Raw genomic sequence first — 13050 nt, 5'->3', positions numbered from 1 at the left:
TTGGAAATAAATAGTTGGTGGGTAAAATTAGCAATAAATAGTTGGTGGGTAATATTAGCCAAAAAATAGTTGGTGGGCAAAATTGGCAATAAATAGTTGGTGGGCAAAATTGGCAATAAATGGTTGGTGGGCAAAATTGGCAATAAATAGTTGGTGGGTAAAATTAGCAATAAATAGTTGGTGGGTAAAATTAGCAATAAATAGTTGGTGGGTAAAATTAGCAATAAATAGTTGGTGGGCAAAATTGGCAATAAATAGTTAGTGGGCAAAATTAACAATAAATAGTTGGTGGGTAAAATTGGCAATAAATAGTTGGTGGGCAAAATTGGCAATAAATAGTTGGTGGGCAAAATTAACAATAAATAGTTGGTGGGTAAAATTGGCAATAAATAGTTGGTGGGCAAAATTGGCAATAAATAGTTGGTGGGCAAAATTGGCAATAAATAGTTGGTGGGTAAAATTGGCAATAAATAGTTGGTGGGCAAAATTGGCAATAAATAGTTGGTGGGCAAAATTGGCAATAAATAGTTGGTGGGCAAAATTAACAATAAATAATTGGTGGGTAAAATTAGCAATAAATAGTTGGTGGGCAAAATTGGCAATAAATAGTTGGTGGGCGAAATTGGCAATACATAGTTGGTGGGCAAAATTAACAATAAATAGTTGGTGGGTAAAATTGGCAATAAATAGTTGGTGGAAAAAATTGGAAATAAATAGTTGGTGGGTAAAATTAGCAATAAGTAGTTGGTGGGTAAAATTAGCAATAAATAGTTGGTGGGCAAAATTGGCAATAAATAGTTGGTGGGCAAAATTGGCAATAAATAGTTGGTGGGTAAAATTGGCAATAAATAGTTGGTGGGCAAAATTAGCAAAAAATAGTTGGTGGGTAAAATTAGCAATAAATAGTTGGTGGGCAAAATTAGCAAAAAATAGTTGGTGGGTAAAATTAGCAATAAATAGTTTGTGGGCAAAATTAGCAATAAATAATTGGTGGGTAAAATTAGCAATAAATAGTTGGTGGGTAAAATTAGCAATAAATAGTTGGTAGGTAAAATTTGCAATAAATAGTTGGTGGGCAAAATTGGCAATAAATAGTTGGTGGGCAAAATTAGCAATAAATAGTTGGTGGGCAAAATTAGCAAAAAACTGTAGGTGGGCAAAATTGGCAATAAAAGAGTCGGTGGTTAAATTTTGCACTGAAAGAGTCGATGGGCCAAATTGGCAATAAAAATGCAGGTGGGCAAAATTGGCAATATAAGAGTGGGTGGTGCAAAACTCCGGTACAAAGACGTAGTTTAACGCCACATTGAGGTAAGGCACATTGTCATCCCAAACTGGGAAGCACAAGCAAGTGACTAAGGGAGTTGACGTATCAGTCTAGACAAAGAGAAGAAGTGGTAGTGAATAGAAAAGAGGTCGCAACACAGCAGAGATACTTTCAAAGAAATCTCTGCTTTTGTGCATGTGCTACCCACGGAAAGATGTTCCACACCAGGAGAAGAGAGCTTTAACATCGGCAGATAATGCAGGAAGTCCCTGTCTAGTGATCTTCAGACATGAAGAACTGAAAGAAATGGAATGGAATACCTTGATTTCATCTCTCAGCGATCTTATACGTGCCTCTCTTGTTAAATGTCTCATGTTTTGATGTGAAATATGAATCTAATTCATGTTTAACCTTTTATCGTGATGATTACATAACACTATATAAATGTTTTGTTTTTTAATTTTTGAAATAAGTGATAGTTCAAGAGAGCTAGGCCAGGAGAATACGCAGGATAAGGCAAGATTTCCTAACTTAATTCTCCTAGAAGATCTTTGGTCAGTAGTACTGTGTGATTAAGGACATTGTCATGATGGAAGATGATTCCGTTTTCGTTAACTAGAGAATACATTTTCCGCTCGACATGGGTAAAAATATTGTAGAAAAATATGAATGACGTTTTAATAATCTGAAAGAAAAACTAAGAAAATAATCATGGTGATATGTTTAAATTATAACAATATGCAAAAATAACTTACAATGGTTAAAATGCCCTTTATACAAACCGGCAAAAACTTTGACACCGACTTGATATAAGTAAGGTTAATATGTTGTTCACCTTGAACGCACGTTATTATCTTATTTATTTATTTATTTATTAAGGCAACTGACTCAACGCTGATTGTGTTCAATATAAAAATCGCTCTTTTGTTTTACGAGGACAGACGGACAAAATTTCGATCGCAATTATGGCCGATTAAGATCTAATCTTTCCCATAATTGATGCAGACTCTACAATTAAACGCAACTCGACTTTATCGTTCAGTTATGATGGTGGCATTCGTCGTCATTACCAAACAGCAGTCTATTAACTGTTAAGTCACTTGCGATTTTCTAGGATTTAAAAATACTTACTACTAAATCTAACAAACTATATTATAATTGGAGATTTGCTGTCTGTATGCATGGATCATTCATAAGTATAGGGTCTAAAACTACTCGACAATATTGTGCTAAATTGACATGAAATATTTTTGATGTTTCAAGGATTTCGTAGAAGCAAATAATAATTTCTCCACTTTCTTTTACGCTCCTTCTTCTCCTCCCTCGCCCCTTCTTCTCCTCCCTCGCCCTTCCTTCTTCTCCTCCCTCGTCCTTCCTTCTTCTCCTCCCTCGCCCTTCCTTCTTCTCCTCCCTCACCCCTTCTTCTCCTTCCTCATCCCTTCTTCTCACCCCTCATCCCTTCTTCTCACTTTCATCCCTTCTCCTCCTCCTCCTCCTCCTCCTCCTACTACTACTACTACTACTACTACTATGATGGTAATACAGCAAAAATTTGTGATTGCATGAATAAAAGTATCTTAGCTGTTTCGATGCGAAGTCTATTCATAACAAATTGTATTTATTTTTATACAAATAAATAGAATTTGGTCTTCATTATAAAATGGAGGATTTTCGGTTTATGCATCTTTATAACATACAGTTAACTGCATTCAAAGACAAAATTGCCCCTCCCCAATTTTCTCCTGCAAACAGCATACAGGCCCCATAAATGCGTGAATCCGATAATTTCGTGTGCCCTAATTCTATTGTATCAGATAATTCGAATGAATGCATCGCTTTTCAATTTATTTTCGCGTAAATGAATGACGCGGCAATTTAGGAAATCTCTTACTGCTATGCGACATTGTAGTTGCAAACGAATCGTCGATCTTTATTTTCTTTCTTTTATATTCTGTCAATCAATTCACAAGATATTCCTCGGATGAACTTTACTGCGAAATTTAATTTTTTCTTTTTAATTTTTCACTTCAAACAAGGCTTATTGTCACTTTAAACATAAGGGGTTTCTATCTGGGTTCGTATTTAACGGGCAGAATTGAGCATTGCATTTAAACTTCTGTGTGTCAATACACTCAGGAGCAGGCAACAGGGAGGGAATTCATAAGTCTAATTGTCTAAAAGAAGAAACTATAAAAGTAGAAGGCTTCCCATCATCTCGGAACCTCAACAGTAAAGTGGTGAGGTTATGCTCTTGTCGGGTTAGTAGGGAGTATTTCCGTTTAGCGAAAGTTCATCAGAGCATGTGCCATTAAAGTACTTGTAAAACAAATACAAGGATGCAAGATTGCGGTGATAAAGAAGAGGTTAAAACTTGGCCGATAGTGCGGGACCTATTAAACTTGAGAATCGTTTTTGGACTCTATCTAAGAACGAGAGACTAGTGGTAGATCTACCAATCTAGATGTGGCGACAAAATGTAGTAGTTATACTTGCTTCACCTTTACATTTACAAGGGAGTAATTTCTTATCAAGAACCGAAAGCCAACGGAACAGAATTTCACAGGCGGGCAATTCAAGAAAAAAAGCTTTATTCGTGGAATTTGCGTTTAGATTTAGGTACAGATAGAGAGAAATGGAAATTGCTGATAGTCGTTGTAACTAGACATGTGTTTTAAGAAGTTTTGGCAAAGTTGAATCATAAATTAAAGCTCAGATGAGCACCTACCATGTAAATAACGATAGAGTAAGGACAGACTCGCAACGTCTCTTTTATAGGAAAGTGGTTGCAGGAAAGAGAACAAGAAATTTCTTACCAAGTTTCGAATCCTGTTTTGAGCTCTGTTAAGGCAGTACATTATGCTTCGAGAAACTCCTGTCCATATATAGCAACAGTACTACGTTTTACGACGTATCTGGCGTAAAGGATTGCGTCGAGAGTGAGATATCTTCCGAAGAAATAAAATGACGCAACCATTTTCCGACTTTGGCAACAGATTTGATGTAGGTTTTCGATTTCAATTCAGGAGTGAATGTCAGACCTGGAAGCTTATCGAAGTAGGGAGCTTCCTTGAGACAAGAGCGATTTATATCAATTGAAACTGAGTTGAAATCAGAGCGTTTATGGTGAAAAGAGAGAAACTTGGTTGATGATTTAAAATTTATCAGCCACCCTTTGTCCCATTGCATAACGTGCTTAAGATTGAAGGAGAGAGACTCAGAGAGATCTTGGTCGTTGTAGCCCTTTGAAATGTTGCCATAAATGGTAGTGTCCTCTGTATATATGTCGATGAAGTTACTTAGAATATGATTTGGGAAATCATTGATAAGGATAACGAAGAGGGATAGATCCTTGACGCACGCCAGGATAGATACTTTTAGTTCCGAACTTTTGCCCATCGACAATTACTTGTAAAACCTATCGGAGAGAAAATATTCGATAACTGAAAAGACATTTCTAGATATTGCGTAGCTGAAAATGCTGTGGAATATACGTTTATGCCAAACGTTGTCTAATGCTATGTCAGTGATTCAATGTGAAACTAGTAAGAACATTAGCTGTAGATCGCGCAGAATAGATAACATTGTTTTTCACTGAATAGTTTGTTTTTGCTGGGGTGGTTGACAATTTCTCTATTAAACACGGATTCAGGCATTTTAATTTCAAGTTACTTATGGCATACATTGAGTCATTTTTTTCTACAAAAAATATCGGAGTTTTAAGTATGAGTTCTTAACGCGTAGTTTTGAAATCGGCATGCTGAGTTCGATCTGTATTGCGTATATTTTTTACGGCATAAAACTTATTCTCTTATTAAATTAAGACGCGCATTGCTTATGTCCAACAATTATTTGATTGGTTTCGTTTGGTTATTTACCGCATATTAGAAACATGTTTCAAAAATGGCGTATTATCCTCACATCTGTACTATTGTATCAATTTCTTCTTCTTGAACTCTTCTGTAAAAAATATTTGAAACCTATTAGACCCCAATCTTTAACCGCTGTCATATCGCCATAGTGTTGTATTCCTATATTCGATTGTTAAACAAAGAATGTATTTGTCTAAATATACTGCATTTTACAGCGTAAAAAAACAACCTGACCCACCCAACTTGTACACCCTAAATAGAAAAAACACCTGACCCACCCGACTTGTACACCCTAAATAGACAAAACACCTGACCCACCCGACTTGTACACCCTAAATAGACAAAACACCTGGCCCACCCGGCTTGTACACCCTAAATAGACGAAACACCTGACCCACCCGACTTATATACTCTAAACGAACAAAAAACTTGACAAACACGTCCAGCTGCAAAATCTCACCTCTCCACTGTAGATTTTACGATGAGAGGATTTTGTTCGAATAGCTTGCTTTCTTACAATGATTCGCGCCATTCATGTGTCCAGTCGCTTCGATATCTGATACATTCCAGTGAGGATTTCGTTATCTACGATCAATCCTACAGAAAATAAGTCATTTTGATGACATTTATCTGGTAGGCTGAGGTATTCGTTCTGGTCCACCCTCCTATGCCTTGACTTCCTGTTTTTTGGGGTAGGGTATTGCTTACTGTTAGAAATGACCCTACTAGGGAATGCATTTTTTAAAATGTCAGTTCTCCTCCTTTAGGGGCGCTGGCTTGACTCTCTCCAATTCCGACCTTGTGTCACATCTTCCAGCGGTGACAACAGAATAAAAGACAGCTTGATTCTTACACTTCAGTGCTAATATGTCTTGTAATTGTTTTGTAATTGTAAAAAGGAGAGTATTATATAGATCGCGAAGATATCTCTAACGCTAATCGCACGTTTGCTCATAGAAATATAAATTCAATTTACAGGAGGCGTTCCAAACGTAATGTTTCCTAGTTTTATTCCGCCCGAATGGATCAGAGCGGATTGCAAATTGCATTATACGTACAAAACACGGACCGTGCTATATTTTACATATTATGTTCAAATAAAATCAAAGTGTATACGGTAAGTATTGTTTTCTGAATAGTAAGGTTCCTCCCATGTTAAGTGTGGTTTAATAAATAACAACGTGACTATTTCAACTCGGTCCGTAATCATCATAAGTACGCTTCTATTAAATGTAAAAAGCCTGAAAAGGATTCGGCATTTTAACTGATTCTGTTCTTGAAAATCGGTTTAGTTATGCAATAATTGTAAAAGTATATGTTCTTTAAAGAAACTAACAATCAAATTTGTTAGCTAGTGACGTCATTAAACAATCTGTAAATCGTGCTTATAATACGTATCCATGTTTTGACCAGTTTTAATATTTTGCTTTAATGTTTTGCTTTAATGTTTAGAGTTACAATTTAAAGCCTTTAAACTGTCTAATCTAAATGTATATTTCTGATAAACCATATAGTCAATCCATAAGGTGAACTCCTAGCTGCATGTAAGAAATTGTATAAAAGAATTTTATAGAAGGAAAAGAAAAAAAAAACGTGTAAGAAGAAATATCGATGCCTCCGTCCAGTCTCGAAAGACAGAGGATACTCCCTGTAGAGGCAGCTGCGCGTGTAATTATGTGGCAAGGGTTGCGCAATCGCCAACCACACCTCGCTTAAATCGGCACTTCTTGAGTCTAGTGGCAAGGAGCAGTCCAGGGCGACTAGAAGCAATGCTGAGACAAGCGGAGGGCACATACAGCACCTGGAAGTCCTAGATGGGCACCCATCTCGTACTAGCCAGGTTCATCGTTGCTTAACTCCGGTAATCTAACGGGAACCGATGTGTCAAACATCTTTGTGTCGTACTGTAAGAAAAAAAACGCAGAAGAAAAAAGAAAAAGAAGAAAAAAGTAGAAGAAAAAAGTAGATGAAGATGAAAAATACGTAAAAAGAAAGTTATAAAAGAATAAAAGAAGAAAAAGACACAAAAGAATAAGTACAGGAAGAAAAAGAAGATGAAAAAGACGAAGAAGTGGAAGAAGACACAGAAAACGTTGCAAAAGAAGAAGACTTAAAACAGAAGTAGAAGGAAATGCATAAAAAGTAACAGAAAACGCTGGAAAAGAAGATGAATAAGAATAAAAAATAATAATAAAAGAAAGATGATTCTGAAGAAGGAGAAGAAAAAGATAACGAAGAAAAAAAACAGAAGAAAGAATAGAAAGAATGAAGCAAATGAAGAATAAAAGAAGAAAAATTCAATCTCGAAGACGCAAAAGACGACGAAAAAGAAGACGAAGACACGTCAAAGGAATGACGAAAGAGAAAAAGACGAAGGTGTTACTGAAAACGTAGAAAAAATGCCAGCGACATGAGAAGCACAAGAGACTGACGGGCAGTTATAAACAAACTGCTTATTTACCTGCTCACCATAATGAAGGAGTAGCAATGGGCATGTGATTTTTTTACATGGGGGTCACCACTTATCAAGGTCCGAAGGCCACTCAGGGATAAGGGTTATTGCATGTACAGTAATCAATGAGATAGTATTGCAGTAATCATTAGTATTGGGGGTTTTGATAGAGTGTCTTACTTAAGGGGGCGGTTTGTCAGGAGTTTGTTTATGTTGGACTTGAAGATGTCCAAGTTGTAGTCAGGTGGGAAACAGGCAGGAGGCAGAGAGTTCCACTGGCGTGCAGTTCTAAGAAAGAAGCTTTGCTCATGGAATCTACGTTTGGATTTAGGCACAGATAAAGAGTGGGGAAATTATTGACAGTAGTTTCAGCCAGACGGGTGTTTCTCGTGAAAGATTGGCGAGGGGGGACGAGAGATTGGAGCTCAGACGAGCACCTGCCATGGAAATAACGATAAAACAAAGACAGGCTCGCAACGTCTCTTCTGTGGGAGAGAAGTTACAGGGAAGACAAAAGGGCATCCCCCACTAATCCACGAAGTCTATTTTGTACTCTGTCAAGGTAGGATAGGCTGTTTTTAGCAGCTCCTGCCCAGATAGGACAGCAGTACTCCATCCTTGGACGTACTTGGCTTTTATACAGATAGAGAATTTCATCAGTAGTAAGATATCTTCTGGAACGGTAGAAGGATCCTACCATTTTCTCAGAGTCCCTAGCAACAGATTTGATGTACGTGTTCCATTTCAGATCAGGAGTAAAGGTCAAACCCAGAAGCTTGTCAAAACATGGAGCCTCCCCTAAGACGAGAGCCATCCATTTCAATTGATGCCAGATGGGGATCAGAGCGTTGATGATGTAAAGATAGAAGGTTGGTTTTGGATGCATTAAAAGTGTCCAGCCACCTCTTCATCCATTGTACCACGTGCTCAAGATCAGAGGAGAGAGAATTAGAGAGAACTTTGTAATTTACGGCCTTTGATGTGTTGCCATAGATGATCGTGTCATCAGCATAGATGTCAACGAATGATTTAAGTATGTGTTTTGGGAGATCATTGATGTAGATCAGGAAGAGAGTTGGGCCCAGGATGGACCCCTGGGGGACTCCAGCATTAATACTATGGGCCTCTGATTTCTGCCCATCAACCACTACTCTTATGAACCTATCAGAGAGAAATGATTTTATGATTGAGAAAACATTCCAGTAATACCGTAGCTGGAAATCTTGTGAAGTAGGCCCTTATGCCATACCTTATCGAAGGCCTTCGATATGTCAAGAGCAATGTTGATGTATTAACTTTAACACAGATAATGCAAGCACATGTGATCGAAAATATAGTCGGAAAAATTAGGAACAACATGTTATAACAATAATTTATGTAGTTTATTGTTGTGAGTGAATATTTTGTTGCGGTTGACGTGTCTGATAGCGATACTAAGGAAGTTTTTTTTTCCTGTTCGGAAAGTAGTATTCCCTTATTCGAAGAACCACTAATTCTAACGCTAAAGTCTTTGTCCTAGTGCTCTATCGTCATTCTGCTGAACCTAGAATTACAAGGAAACGGACTGTATTTTAAAATGGTATACCAACGTAATATCTGTAAAACTAATGCATTTAGTGAGATAATAATCTAGTGTCTTGTAGTTCTTGGAATAAAAGAACCGGTGATTTAGAATATTGTAGAAGGACTAAAAATAAAAAGGGGGAATTATTTGCTACTCCCATTGAGATTACAGTGGTGAGAGAGTAAGTCAAGGAGTAAAAAATATAACTTTTATGGAAGTATGAGGAAATGCTGTATTCTTAGTACGCTGTTGTAGGAGTTTGAAATGATGAGTGCGGAATCTTTGTATAGGAGCTGCCTCTTTGGGCTCATATAGTGTCGAAATTACGGGAGAAAACCGTTATCGTTTTATTATATTAGAGATTGTTGAAATAAATCATTTAATTGTTACTGTTAATCTTGACAAAATGGTTCTTGTTAAATCACCGAAGTTAAGCAACGATGGACCTGACCAATACCAGATGAGTGACCATTTGAGAATACTAAGCACTATTTACTGCGAGACCTAGAATTATCTTGGGGGGGGGGGGTCAAAACCCACTGAGATAATTGTGCCCTCAATCTTCGTTAAGACATGCATATAGAAGGAAAATTCTGAGCTAATAAATAAAATAAACCAGCGATAAGTGTTTACAGATTTCGACCTAGAAAACAGCAATTCTTCTCCCTTAAATATCACTTATGAAATGTGAGAACTAAAGGACAAAATAAAGGATGAGAGAGTTACGAGGCTTCTGAAACCCAAGGTTCATTTTCTACCCTCTTTCTGTATGCATCTAGTTTTAGTAATTTTCCTTTTCATGCTAAACAAGATTTACATAGTCGGCGTCATCCATGAATCTTTTGACATTTATACTTCGCATTTAATATAATTCAGATTTTCATCATTAACTATACAGTTTTTTTCAAGCCAATTAAGCATTGCATTCAGGCTGTGAACATGACAAGGAACACTTTAATTCTCCATTGACGTTCTTTATGATCCTGCATACTTCCACTTTTTATTTTACATCCGTACACATCTATTGGTCATCAAATTTGGATATATTTACATATAAGCTATTAGCCTGTCCACCGATGACAAGATTGTAGCGATTATCCTCTCCCAACCGGAATGATTTATTACATATTTTTAAGCCGCTAGTACCAATATGACTACTTGAACCATCCCTGAATAAGAAAGTGTAATAATTCAATGTATCACGTTGTCCAGGAACCAACACGTTGTAGTCTCAGTTGCAAAGTAGACAAGACTAGAAAAGAATGTCAACTCGCATTTTTAATATAAAACGACATTTATTTCCTCATTACCGCAGTGACGTCCCTAACATAATCGTCTTCTCGAACGCCACCCCCTCCTCTTTATGATCTCTAACGTTATTTACATCTCTAACTTGATCTCCTTTTTAAAGACTTTTTTCCCTACCGGTGACGTCATTTCGCATGAATTTGCATACGCGCGTCCGTGCTATGTTACAAATTTAAGAAAATTTAATCAAAATATATGGGTTAAATATAATCGTTATGTTTTCACCAAGGAGCGATCAAAGCATTAAGTTAAATAAAAGTTTACATGTGTCGTCTAGCGGTTGTCAATCGTTTCGTTTTTTAATCATTTAGACGAATAAACGCCTCATGCATTAAAGGCACAAGAAAACGTTCGCTGAGTTTATTCGGAATGTTTTTTTTTCTTTGGAGAGAATTGACTTAAAAGAAAGAGAGAGATTATATATTATATAACTAATTAATTATTTATTTATTTCACAAACGTACTAACTTAAGAAATGAACGCAACCAGTGAAGGCATCGGCAACATTCGGGTTAGGTAATTCCTACATTATTGGACGCATCTCGTCCGTATTGCTTCTCGTGAAAGACTCAGTACTTTTAAAATCTTTGTTTCTCTTGCTCGAAAATGTGACTCCTTCCACCTCGTGACTATGTTTTGTGTAGCGCGTTTGACATGTTGCACTCTGTTTCAAATCACGTTAACTGTCTGTGGGTACAATTCTACTTGTAGATATGTCATCCTAACATGTACTAATTAACCCTCATCAAAATTAACACTATCTAACCTAGTCGCCACGTAGGTTCCCAAATACATAACATAATTGAATATTTCTTTCTTTACAAGTTATTAATTTTGTTTTGTTTTTGTTTTTCCAGATTGAAGAGAAAACATCGGATTACTAAACTGAAAGCAGAACCCTGTCTCCAAGTCCATGTGATTTTTTCTCAATCAGTCAAATCGACACAATTTATCCGTGACAGTATTACGTCAGAGGTACGTTATGACAAGTTGGCGTTTCTTTTTAACTTTGCTACTCACAGTGCATGGCAAATGGCTGTTGTGACCCTTGCCACTTTTCATCTCCCACAAAAAAAAAACATGCTTAACTCACTTTGCACTGCCGATTGAACAAAATTAAAATCTGCACCGAAGGTCAAATTGTTAAAAAAGAACCATTTATTGATCGATTGATTAATTAATTAATTAATCGATGTAATTGCACGCAGAAAGCTTTTCCGACTTCTGAGCGAGGCATGAACATTTTCATCCCTATCACCGCCATCACCCACGCTATCATCAGCATTGTATCTGTGTCACTATCACCGGCATTATCAGCATGATTCATAGGCCTGCATCATCATCATCATCACCATCGTCATCCTCATGACCAGTAGCATCATCATCGTTAATTGTATTCACATTACCACCACCATCATCATCGTCGCCGTCCTCACATAGATCAGGAACCAAATATCGGCAAATATATTTCTTCATATCATATATCAGGATTTGAAAGATAAAAAGGTAACGCCGAAAACCTTATCTGAAAATAAAAGTAATTATTGCTAAGCGAAATATTGTCACGAATTATGAACGCTGAAAATAACCACAGCTGAGAGGAGGAAGAGAGAATTATCAAAGTCGACTAATACAAACGAACCTAAAAATCTTAGACCGATGGACCCGACCGGAAATAAAAGGACAGATAAATACAATACAATATACGGAGAGAAGGAACACAGGTTTATAAATCAACACTACAGTCTCTTAATACACACCATCTTTAGATTTGTAGTCAAAGCAACGCAGATGATTCCTCCAATGTTTGTCTAGTTTGGCTGTTAAGGTATTGAGCGACTCTGCAGATAACACTTCTTCCGGCAAATGGCTCACTACACGTTGGGAGAATAAGTGTGCTTGAAACGATCCAGCTGCCCATTTCCGATGTTGGTGCTTATCCAAACACAATTCTGGTTCAATAGTTGATTGGTTCATCATAAATAAGTTATATGCGGAAGCCATTATAGTTTTCATAAAACGTGGAAACTATTTTTCGGAAGAACATTCAAAATAATTTATCTATGTTGTATATATTAAGAGAGCGGAGTATATATTTTTTTGTATTTTTTATATGAAATAAAGAATGTTGAAGACCAACGTTTTATACTTATGTTTATTAGCATCGCGGATCATCTTAAGCACTATGTGTAATACGGGTAAGTGTTGCATGTGTAATAAGATACCCACAAGTCACATATTTTCCAAATTATTCCCAAACATATGCGCAACTACACACACACATTAATATATATAACTTTATATATATATATATTATATATTATATATATATTATATATTATATATATATTATGTATTATATATATATTATATATATTATATATTATATATATTATATATATATATATATATATATATATATATATATATATATATATATATATATATATATATATATTAGAACAATATATTGTTAATGTTAACCCATTACCCCATTATTCTACGGTTTCATAGTTAAACATAAATTTGAATGAGTTTCATATTCCTCTTGATTTTTGTGATATATATTATATATGTTTATATCAATTTT

General features: G+C 36.2%; 1 long non-coding RNA gene across 1 annotated transcript in view; it reads left to right on the top strand.

Moving 5' to 3' along the window:
* The window catches only part of LOC145277024 (uncharacterized), a 321484-nt gene that overhangs the window by 250378 nt on the left and 58056 nt on the right, over positions 1–13050 (top strand). The window contains exon 2 of the long non-coding RNA XR_013868086.1: positions 11318–11435. This is a non-coding gene — a long non-coding RNA (uncharacterized LOC145277024). The remainder of the gene's footprint in view (positions 1–11317; positions 11436–13050) is intronic.

Source organism: Euprymna scolopes, chromosome 5, assembly GCF_053919585.1.
Source record: "Euprymna scolopes isolate OS-2025 chromosome 5, ASM5391958v1, whole genome shotgun sequence".
NCBI lineage: Eukaryota > Metazoa > Mollusca > Cephalopoda > Sepiida > Sepiolidae > Euprymna > Euprymna scolopes.
Note: the sequence above shows the minus strand (reverse complement) of the source record. Positions and strands in the feature narration are given on the sequence as shown.